Consider the following 9,818-nt stretch of genomic DNA (forward strand, 5'->3'; position numbering starts at 1 on the left):
GGCAAAGCAAATTCTTATTGCCCCCAGCTTGAAAAAATGAATGCATTGTCTTGCTTACTATTGGCTACACAACATATCATTGATAAAGCACTTTCATTGTGGCAAGTTGTATACCATGCACAACAGTATCCAGTGCCCTTCTCTGTACACTGAAAAATAGGTCTAGAGGTAGTGATGTCACATATTGTGTGATTTTGTCAGGAAGACCCCAGCTCAGCTCAGGCTGCTGGTCATTTTGTGAGGGTCAAAGGTTTGCCCCATTGAATCAAGAGGTCAGCTGCTATGGTATCTTGTATACTTGAATGAATCTTCTGGGTTGCTGAATTTTTTTTTTGGTTTATTTTTTCAATAAATCCATTAGAAAATAAAAACTTATTGCTTTTTCTCATTCATTTGTGTATTTCTATGCTGCCTAATCCTCTCCCCCTTTTTCGTCTTCTAAATTTGGCACTATTCATAACCTACCCCAACCTCCCCCCCCCCCTTCCCTGGGCCCCATTGCATAAAATGTACTATTACAGTGATTTAACTGTAGGTTTCACAGTACACCATGTATCTTTCTTGGGCAAGTTTTTGTCCTGAAAAGGACCACAGAAAAAGAGACACATGGTGTACCGTGAAACCTCCTACACTGTTCTATTTTGCCACAGAAATTGTTAATACTTTAATAGTACACAAAATCTACACATCAAGGGCATAACTAATAATTTCACACACACAAGTTACCTTTGTCAAACTGAATGAGTGTGTGCAATTATTCCAATACCCAATCAAAATGTGTAATTTTGCTGTATGAGATAGTGATGTGGATCTCAAAACCGTGACCGGTCACATGATAAATTTTAGCCAATCATTTGATTAGGATCCATATCACTATTTCATATTAGCTTTTATGCAAAACGGGGCCCAGGACTGGTCCCAGGTGGCCACTTTATTGCATTGCTTTACACATGCGTGACCACAGCTTTTATAAAACCACCCTAGGCAAGTTTTATCCATCGGTCAAATATATACCCCCTTCAAGTTTTTTTTTCCTTTAAAAATATATGGGTTTCCCCACAATCATGCCCTTTATGCACGATTTTTGGCCTTTCAACACCCTCAACGTACGTGAAAAGCAAAAAGTACCCTTTTTATGTGTTGTTTGTCGCGCATGTGTACAGCAATACAGTTGAGTAGCCCCCAGGTGACTGGTATTTTGAATATTGTGGTATCTTAACCCCTTTGTCAGGTTATCAGTGCTCATTGGCAGCTGGTAATTTTTTTTTTGGGGGGGGGGGTTAAAAACTCAGATCTGCCAAGTAATGATTTTCAGTATTTTGTACTGAAAAGTGAGAATACTGATAGTTTCATGTAAAATACTGATTTCTAAAGTTTCAGTTGTGGTCATATGGTATTTTTTTAAAATACTGATTTCCTCATCGAAATACTAATTTTCAGCTTCAATAATACTGAAATGTTCCTTTTCAGGTTGGCAGCTCTGAAAAGAGAATCTAATTTAAAAAAATATCGGTTCTGATTATTTCTGCACATCTTTTTGTCTTATTTATGCAAAGCAAATATAAATACCACTTTAAAAAAATACATTTGACATAAAAAGGGTCATGCTAAAGATAACACAATTTTCAGTATACCGGCCAGCACTTATGTTGTAGAATGTGCAGAGGGTAAACCAAATATAGAAGGCTAGTATTTATTTCCCAGGCATCTTTTCCAAAATCTGAGGCCTGTCGGCCAAGATGAAATTTTAATTAATGCATTACTGACCGATTCGTCACTGAACATTTGGTGACCAGTATCAATAGAAAGCAGGGGATATCCTGTTTTTCATTGACTGACCCTCATTATTTGGATTACCATTTTCTGCACTTCAGAATCATATCCTTTTTGTAATGTACAACATCCCCCCCCCCCCTTAGTCATAGTTAATTGTTGCAGAGTGGATTGAAATTGATGGCAAACTGTTTCTCCTAAAAAAAAATGATTTATGATATTACAGCGAATACTGCTTTCTTTTGTTTTGAGAAGTAATTAAGTATCCATGCATCCAAAATGAAAGCTTGGTAAAAAAAAGATTTTTCACAATCCAAAAGAAAACTCGTAGGAAGTGAACTGTGAATACCTCAATGACAAAGTACTTTGCAACCTTCCAGGTGAAATTGTGATAGAAAATAGGGGATCGTCTTGTTTTATTTTAAAAGAGCGAACTTCACTACATGAAAATAATTTGTCAGAAATATTTTGAATCGTGCAATGTCCTGTTTATTTTGTCATATTTGGTTTTTATTCTGTGATATTAATCAGTGCATTTAGAGACATGAATAAAATATATGGAATAAACCAAGCAAGAATAATTATTTCAAATTTTCAATGCGAACAGTTATTCTTCTGCGATAGGATAAAGTTAAATGTTTAACGTCTATCACGAGGTTTGGGATCTAAGGATAACTGAAAGTTTGCTAAATTCGTTTTCAAGTGATTATTGGATCAGGGTTGTTAATGTGGGCATGCAATTCATGAAGTTCACTCTATTTTCCGTGTGAAAAAAGGGTAGAGAGGATGTACATAAAGGGACTTTCAAAAATTGGTCGCTCGACCGTTTTTGAGAATGGCTATTTGGTTTTGGTTATTTTGTGCAACATATATTGTAACCAAAATGGTCGCACTACCAAGTGTAAAAGTCCCTTCAGAGGTAGATCATCATATTTGCTAATGTGCAGAAAAGAATGGCAGAGAGAGAGGAGAGGGGGCTAGAGAGACAACGGAAGGAAGAGATGGAGGGACAGAAGAGTAAGAGATGGCGGAGTGGGGGAAGAGTTCTTTACGAGAATAAATACAAGTAGACAAAAGTAGGTTAACCATAGGCGGCGATTTCACGAGAATTTTGGTCCATCTTGGGGGACGAGACCACCCCCCCCCCCCTCCCCCATAAATCACTGAACATAATTTGATAAGCGATGGGAGGGGGCATGTTTTTCCGTCCCATGAGATCGCCGCCAATGGGTATAACATATTCATTTAATGTTCAATCATCCTAGCAAAATAACCAATTTTAAAATTTAGCCGCATGTCATATGTAGAGGAAACTTCTATTTCTGGGTCCCGTCTTACAAAGAGTTACGATGAATCAAATCAATCTCAACTGTTGTCTATGGAAATCCATCCATACCATATTTTTCTATACAGGATATGTGCACAATCTCCTCAGTAAACAAAGAGAATCACTCCGAATCTTCAAGAGAACGATGAATGTTTGAATATACATCATAATCATGGGCGGAAATCCCAGGGGGGACATGTCCCCCCTACTCAAAATAGTAGGGGGTACACAATATCAAATGTCCCCCCTACTATTTTGGATCTTTGGTGATGCTAAGAAATATATCACTCAAATAAAACGTGCGTTTTGGGACGAGATGACCTTTTTTTTTTTTTTGGCTTGAGATTTTTTTGAGATTTCCGCCCCTGATCATAATCTATAAAATATTTTGAACAGATTTGCATTTTGACGTTGCTGGCCATCCATAGTTGTGGTTAATCGGATCAATCGTAACTCTTCGTAAGACAGGGCCCAGATTTACCAAGTGTACTTTAGAAAAGAGGCCTACTATAATTTATTCTTAACTAAATTTCTGTGAGATACCAGCAATTACAAGTATCTAGTGAAACTTTTTTTGTTAAATAGACAAACAAGAAATACAGGCAAAGTTGACTAAATCAATTCATTACGAGTAGATTTCAGGGCCCTGTCTTACAAAGAGTTACGATTGATCCAATCAATTGTAACTCTATGGAAATCCATCAGTGTCATATTTTTTTCTGCATGAAGTTTGCAAAATGTCCTTTGTAAACAAAGAAGAACAAACCAAATTGTCAAGAAATCAATGAATTTATGGGTATACATTCATATCTAGATTTTTTTTTTTACAAACATGCATTTTATATGTTGACTTTGCTGGCTTTCCACTCTTTGTAAGACGGGCCCTTGAAATCTGAATGTGCCTCTGAAAGGGGGATAGGCCTACAAAATAATATTCTACACTTCTGCATTTAACATGTGAAATAACCATGTAAAAAGGCTTCGTGAATGAAGATAATAACCCTCAAATAGTTATAACATCAAAGCACTATTAGCAATTAATTCATTTCAACATAGGCCTATATCAGAAAACGTGTATTCTTCCACGTTAGCCATCTATTCTCTTTGCCTTTATTAATTAATTGAATTAATTCATATAATGAGTTAGTGGATGAATGAATGATGCATACATGAATCAATAAGTGAATTAATGAATCAGAACAATCATTCATTTATTCATCCATGCGTTCATTTTTCGTTCACTCATTCAACATGTTCAAGTGGGGTTTTGTTATGATCAGGGTAATCTCAAATATTCTATGGCAACGTATTGGCACTGGTAATTGTTAGAAAAACGAGAAAAATATTGAGATTTACGTTTACTTCTCAAAATGGACCATAATTTACTGTCACATTTTCTTAAATTTCGTCCCAGGCATCTTTATTAGTATCCATCATTAAGCATTGTATTACCAATCACTGAACTTATTTTTGAAACCCCAGAAACTACAGATTAAATATTTTTTGTTCGAATGTTGTAAAATCATTTTTCGTCAAAAAGTGCCCTTTTCCGAAGAATCATCATTTGACAAAACACATAACCAAAATGTACAATTAGACATTAAAACACAAATTCGGTTGTGACATCATGCCTCACAGCTTAAAAGAAATATTATTGGGTTGATTGGGTCCAATGCCAATTCGTCTAAATGCCAACTCGTCTACTACCATTTGGTCTATTATCAATTCGTCCCCTATACACATGGTCTAATTGCCATTTCCTTCTCTCACCATTTTGTCCAATTGGGCGAAGTGAATGAAAAGAAAATGGGTATTAGACCAACTTTTTATTAGACGAAATGTTCATAGACGAACTGGTGATTAGATGAAGTGAATATTGGACTAAATGGTTGTTAGACAATAGACGGAATGGCATTAGACTAAACGAAGGTAGAGCATGTGATGAGTGGACGAGTTGGCAATAGACAAATTGGCAATTTACCTATTATTTCACCTTGATTTTCGCCATAAAAAAGGTGAGGAATGCAAAACAGTTTTTTTTTTGTTCAATGAGATAGACTGGTGTACCCTGATTGTAAACCAAACCTCATTTCATTTCAGTAAGTTTTAACAGATTACACGAGATATTCGTGACTCAAGCAACAGTAATAATAACAGGAAAGAACAGTGGAAAATATTCACCTTGTCAAATACAATTGCAAATAATAAACGACATTTAGAGGCATAATTTAAAAAAGTTAGCTATTGCCACATACACCCAATAGAGGATAAAAAAAATCATGAAAAATATAAGGAGTACAATCAACAATATAGTGGCATTCAAATAGTTAAGGCCTAAGCGGTAGCAAGGCTTTAATGCCGTAAAATCCTGAAAGGAAAAAAAAACACTCGGTGAGGAAGCAAACCGACTGAGCTCTAAGAAAAGTGTGGAATTCAAATACTTTCTGCATTATAAAGATTTTAATTTATATTTTCTCTCCATTTTCTGTTTAATGCGCCCACAAGAAACATTTCTTTTAGATCAAATTTGTTTAAACTTGTTTAAAGGAATTTTGCAAACACTGAGCCTCAATTATGCCTATGAGGAGGCTAATAGGGGCGCGAAATTATTCATTTTTTTAGGAATTATGCGAGAAAATGAAGCGACCGAGCTTTACAAAACACTGCCCATTAAAGTATAATGAAGACGAAATTTGATGGATTCATCTTCAACAAAGTTAGCATTCCTTACGGGATCACCACTAAAATCATCATGACTATGTTGTGTTTTTACCGAAATCTAAAACAAGCCTTAAACAAATTTGGAGAACAAACTAATCAACTAAATAAAGCCTCCTCCTTTAAACTATTACTAGTAGATACTTTACATTACAGTGTTGGAATGTCCCAGAGAACACGACTTATAATGTTTAAAAAAATCCCCGCATAGAAGTTGAACTGATGAACCGATTTGGTTAACCTGTTTTGCACCAACCAATCTTATTGTATAGCATTTTACGTCCTCTGGAAAATTAAAGAAAAGGTCCTCTGGCTTGGGAAGGCGGAAAACCAACCGGATCCTAGATCAATCACACCCTCACCATGACGAGACTGCATTGGGTGAACTTTCAAACCATGGTATCCACATGGTACACCATCCTTCAAAAGTTTCGGAACACCTGTATTGATATAAACAAGCGGGAGATTTAAATTTATTTACCGGTATTTCCTTCCATATAATCATAAAAGTTGGTCTATATGAAACCACGTAGGAGAATTGTTAACAAGACTGCATCCAAATTTTGCTCGTATTATCGATACGACCTTTCACCTCCAGACCTGAAAAGGTCCCAAAAGGTTTGTCAGAGGATATCCAAAGAGTCCAAATGACAGGCCATGTATTGTTACGAGAACCCACCATGAGAGAAGAATCACCAAAGAATTGTTTTATGAATCTATTTACAGATTATATAGTTAGAGTCCTTGTTCGGGGTGAAGGGGAAAAGATGTAGCACTTTTTTTTACAATTTCAGGTATAGCAAAACGGTACACTCTAAAACAAATCAATCAATAAGACTAATTATTAGGGTCAGCTGGCTGCAACTGTTATTCTAGTCGTATTTTAGTAGAATTTAGTTATTTCTGACTAGAATATATGTCAGAAATGTAACTAGACTATCATTTACACCCATGCAGCTGACTACTTGTCTAGTCAATTTGACTGATTTGTTTTAAGAGTGTAGTGTTTCCTTGAAGAACCTTTCACATCTATAACGTTCCACTTTAAATGATACGATATTAAATTCTCAAAACAAAAGAAATAGTGAGTGAGGGACATCATCAAATCTCTTATTTGCACGGAACTGAAATGTGCCTTATCGGGTGAAAAATTAGCGAATCTTAAAAATTTCAAAACTTTTTTTATTTGTCATCCAATTTGGATGAAATTTTTAGTGCGTTATGCTCGTGTGACTTTTCTCTATTGATTCAAATTAACTTTTTTTCTGGGGTCTACTTTAGATACAAGTCTTGTTTTTACCCCCATCCATCTGTATGTTGTTTATTTCTTGCTGTTCTTACTCTGTATATATACAACGCATTGCTTTAACTTTGTATAAGAGGTCGGCGTTTATAAGGCTTTTAGCTCTTTTTGTCGTCCTCAATTCCCATAAAACCTTTTGTTATGTAATTGTATTTTCTTTTGTTCTTATTACCTTTAATTGTTTATAATATTTCTCCTTTGTATGTAATCATGTTTTTATGGTGAATGAAAAATAAAAAAATAAATGAACTTGATAACTTGATAACATCAGATATCATCTCACCACAAGGTAACGTAACCACATGCGGGATGCCTTCAGCAATGCCTCCGAATTAATCCACCTGATCCACCATCGCCTCCTGATGAAAACCTGCTCCAGGGAAGTGGAAGTTCCTCGTCTGCTCCAGGGAAGTGGGAGTTCCTCACCTGCTCCAGGGAAGTACGTAGGAGATCCTCGCCTGCTCCAGGGAAGTGGAAGTTCCGCGCCAGCTTCAGGGAAGTGGGAATTCCTCGCCTGCTCCAGGGAAGTGGGAGTTCCGCGCCTGCTTCAGCGAAGTGGGTCTTGATACTCGCCTGCTCCAGGGAAGTGGGTGTTCCTCCCCTGCTCCCGGACAGTGGGAGTTCCTCGCCTGTTCCAGGGGACTGGATGTTCCTCGTCTGCTCCAAGGAAGTGGGAGTTCCTCGCCTGCTCCAAGGAAGTGGAAGTTCCTCGCCTGCTCCAGGGAAGTGGGAGTTCCCCGCCTGTTCCTCTATTCATGACCAGGCCGCGTGGATGGGGATGTGCACCGTAAGTCCGGGGGCGTTTCATCAACATTTTTGTCCGACAGGTTGTCAGACTCGACAACTTTCCTTGACTTGATTGTTACTATGGTAATTGTGGGATAAAACAGGACTTGTCAGATAAAACATCCGACAAGTCTTGTCATGAAACGCTCCCCATGTCTATTCCAAGCCAATGATTCTGAGGTGATATGATATTCATCCACGAGGCGGTAATCGATCGCATCCAATATGGGGTAGAAGTCTGAGTCGACAACAGATTCATTCTTGAGCTGATGGGAAAAGCAACATAAGTGAAATAGATTTACAGACAACTTCCATTTTTCTTCTATATAGCCTCGTTCAGACGTGGGTTCCTTTATAGTCGGAGTAAAATTCTATTATGTATGGATTAAATTCCAATATAATAGAGTAACTCTGAAAAGGATAAACAGAAAAAGGGAGTGAAAGGGAAATGAGAAGGAGGTATGAATAAATGGAGACGAGAAAAGAATGGAAAGGGAGAGGGGAAATAAAGAAGAAAAGGATTTCAAGGGAAAAGGGGGAAGGAAGCGGGGAAGAAGAGATGGGTAAAAAAATAACTGAGAATAGAAAAGATTCGTAAGCTAAAGAGGAAATAACGGAAGGTGGAAAAGAAAGAGAGAAGAGAATGAAAGGGAAGTGCAAAAAGAGAAAAAAAAATAAGGTATTTGGAAAAGGAAGGAAAGAGGGAGAGATGGAGGAAAGACGGAGAAAAAGAGAAGGGAAAGGGAAGAGGAATGAAGAAATGTAAAAGAGAGAGAAAGAAATGCATGGGGATTATTTATTCAAAGATGTTGTTATCCTGTAATATTCATTAATTTAAACGACGTTTGAAATTTCCCTTTCTAGTGGGTGTTTCATAACGCTGTAAGTTAGGAGAGACTTTAAAACCGACTGGTGATTCTTTTTTGTAGTGATTTTCACCATTAAATGTTCATTGGCGAGTAATTAGCACGTAAGAAAGGTTCACCAGTCGATCTTAAAGTCGCTTTTAACTTATAAAAAACTTTATGAAACACTCACCTAGAGGACTCAGTAGATCAAAAACAAAATTAACTCGCGCTTCGCATTCTCATTATTGGTTCGTAATGTTCTTATCCTGTTCATTTAATCAAACTGTGCTTGACATTTCCCCTTTTCAGGTCTGAATATAAAAAAAAAATCAGCTCGCACTTCGCGCTCGCACATTTTGTTACTGATATACTTACAATAGCTGCTCTGATTATTTCTCGATGACCAGACGGCATGAATGGTGTACGGTGTACACTGTGGAAAAAAATATTTGGTTAAATTTTTACCACCACGAGGGTAATTATGTGTCCAACCAATCTGGGGTAGTACTTTACACAGTTCGTGTAGCATATTGTCCAGTAAGATCAAAAAATAATCAGCAGTTACCTTAGAATGGGTAAATTTTTCATCACACTGGATAAATAAAATGCCGAAAAGAAATGCCCAATGTTGGTTGTACACAATAATTATATTCATGGAGCACTTTTACCGAATAATTTTAGAGTTAATTCGAGCATCGTCCACTTCCAATTGTCGCTCAGGGTGTACTTGCACTATCCCCAATGGGGTAGATGTGTTGGTCGACGTCAATATATATTTGCGCTGATGGAAAAAAAAATAGAAAAGAAATAATCTAGTTGCATCTTTCGTTTCTCTTTAATATCGTCATAAAAACAGACACAGAGCCCGTTCATACAGCGCCGTTTTTCAGCTATTTCAATTGGAAAAAATGATGTTACCTTGTGGTTTCCCCCTCCCCCATCAAAGTAGCGTATCACCGACCCTTAAGTCAAATACTACCAGAGACTTGTTTGGAGCACAAATGTTAGAGGTTAAAGATGTTTTACTCTTCCACAAGCATTAATTGGCTCTTCGTTATTATAA

General features: G+C 37.0%; 1 long non-coding RNA gene across 1 annotated transcript; it reads right to left on the bottom strand.

Moving 5' to 3' along the window:
- Window positions 1-5,010: 5,010 nt before the first annotated feature.
- Window positions 5,011-9,381, bottom strand: LOC121420498. Its single transcript, XR_005970770.1, has 3 exons — window positions 9,131-9,381; window positions 7,405-8,173; window positions 5,011-6,258 (listed from the first exon to the last, which is right to left on the bottom strand). It is a non-coding gene; the product is annotated as an uncharacterized LOC121420498 (long non-coding RNA).
- Between the last annotated feature and the right edge of the window lie 437 nt (window positions 9,382-9,818).

Source organism: Lytechinus variegatus, chromosome 1 (assembly GCF_018143015.1).
Source record: "Lytechinus variegatus isolate NC3 chromosome 1, Lvar_3.0, whole genome shotgun sequence".
In the NCBI taxonomy this organism is placed as follows: domain Eukaryota; kingdom Metazoa; phylum Echinodermata; class Echinoidea; order Temnopleuroida; family Toxopneustidae; genus Lytechinus; species Lytechinus variegatus.